The sequence below is a fragment of the Cyprinodon variegatus genome, unplaced genomic scaffold, assembly GCF_000732505.1.
Source record: "Cyprinodon variegatus isolate N-32 unplaced genomic scaffold, C_variegatus-1.0 Scaffold624, whole genome shotgun sequence".
Lineage (NCBI taxonomy): Eukaryota > Metazoa > Chordata > Actinopteri > Cyprinodontiformes > Cyprinodontidae > Cyprinodon > Cyprinodon variegatus.
Genome location: NW_015151077.1, coordinates 201,234 through 203,218, shown reverse-complemented (window position 1 = coordinate 203,218; position 1,985 = coordinate 201,234). Strand labels below are relative to the sequence as shown.

Here is a 1,985-nt window from a genome sequence, read left to right as displayed (position 1 = left end):
GGCGGACAGGACGCAGGACTAATAGAAACAGCTGGACTGAACAGGTTCTGAGCATTACATGTAGCAAAGGTACAGTTGTTGTTACTCCGTGGTCACATTCGAGTGTAAAGGCAATCTGTACAGTCTCCAGTCTGTCAGCTCTGTGCCGCCATAGTGCAAAGATGTCTGCCTCCATACATTCCAGAGACCCACTCCTTTGTAATTATAAAAAAACGATTTCTAAGGCAAAGCAGACATAAAGATTGAGAAGTTCTGTTCTGATGATTTTAAATAACATACTAATGTATATGTAACATTTCTGTCAGTAAATCTAGAAATTCTTACACAGCTTTAAATAATACTTCAACTTTAGAATCATAAATGTTAAGCATCTTGGTTAAGTGGCATTTTGAGGAGCTGAGAAATATTTTTACGTACTTGAGCTCAGATTCTTCAAGGTAGCCACTATTGTCACCATCAAGGATCTTGAACACCTCTCGCACCTTCTCTGGAGGCGTTGTGGACAAGCCACATATCTTGAAGAACTCCTTATGCTTGAATGAGCCTACAGCTTTTCAAACAGACACACACATACATATAAACATCATAAACACACGCAAAGCAAGGTAGAGACAGGACTATGACCCTGAGAGTCACCTAGCTGGGGGCTGTTGGTGAGATTATACCAGCATGTGGCTGTTTTTCTTTTTATTTTATAGCTTACAGCCACATAAACTGTGCAAAACAAAACAAAATAATCTTTTTAGATTCTAAAATTAAGTCAAGAGCAGCTTTAGCTGGGAGGATATAGTGAAAAATAATGCTGCTGTTATCAGGGTTATACATTGATATGATGGAAATTATCTGTTGAACACTATATTAAATATATTATAGCATAAATCTGATCTGGTAGGGGAAACTGCATTGAATTAGTAACATATTGATATTAACTTAAGTCTAAATTCAACAAAGGGTTGTTTTTCTACCTTCAAAGGTGTCGACTGCCTTCTTAATGTCCTCAGGTTTAAGAATGTTGGTGAGTGACATGATGATCCTGTAATGTAAAAAAGACAGATTGTACTTTATGAACAGGACAACACAATCTCTGGCTCTGAAAGACACAGGAATATCATCGTTATTTATTTTTTTCTGACTCGTGCTTTAGGTGTTTCCTTTAGATCCATTTTGGTGTCACAATGGATTAACCTCTCAGTTGTATCTAGGTTAATATCATGATCGCATAACAATTCCTTTAGTGTCTGTTTAAAAAAATGAACACAAGTACAAATATGTATTTCAAATAGAAATAACAGTTATTTTAAATTCATAATTAATCTTCTTTTTTTCAATAATTCTGTTTGAATTCATAATAACTTTATGTTTTTTTGATTACATTCTCTCCAGCAGCTTATTAAAAAATGTAATGTCTGTACAGAATATTCCTGGTTTTGATGGTGCAAATAAATTACAAGCATGCAAAAAAGCCCAACAGAAAAATTAAACGAGGAAGCTGAATTCTCTGAGTTCTAACCATGCAATGTGCTTAAAAAGATTTAATGAATCCATCCTGCTAATAAAGACTTAGTAGAACCTAATAAAGTTCCTAGTGTTTTAAACCTGAATGCAAAGAATGACCGTCATCTTTAGAGTGGCATGCACTTAATCAACAGCTTACTGAAAGAAAAAAAAGACTGGTCTGGTCTGGTCTGTCCTTTACTATAATTTCATAAAGTTTTAGTGTATTCTCAAGAACGGACATAAATTACATGCATTTTTAACATGCGCTGAAGTTTAATATGCCTCAGCTAAAGCTCTGTGAAGCTGTGGGACTCCCCACTGGCAGCCCTTTTAAGTCCAGCTCCAACACAGCAGCAACAGCAGCATTAAAAGTCTGATAGCTGCTGACAGGTTTCTCATATATTTTACTCACAATGTTCAGATGGATGCCTGAGTTTCTGATGCGTCTGTAGATCAAATTCTCCTGCAAGCACAACAGACTGCTTCTC

The 1,985-nt window shown here is 36.1% G+C and overlaps 1 long non-coding RNA gene across 1 annotated transcript; it reads right to left on the bottom strand.

Annotated features, from left to right (window-relative positions):
• Positions 1-418: 418 nt before the first annotated feature.
• Positions 419-1,985, bottom strand: LOC107096442. The gene is made up of 3 exons (XR_001481799.1): positions 1,910-1,985; positions 966-1,033; positions 419-550 (listed from the first exon to the last, which is right to left on the bottom strand). It is a non-coding gene; the product is annotated as an uncharacterized LOC107096442 (long non-coding RNA).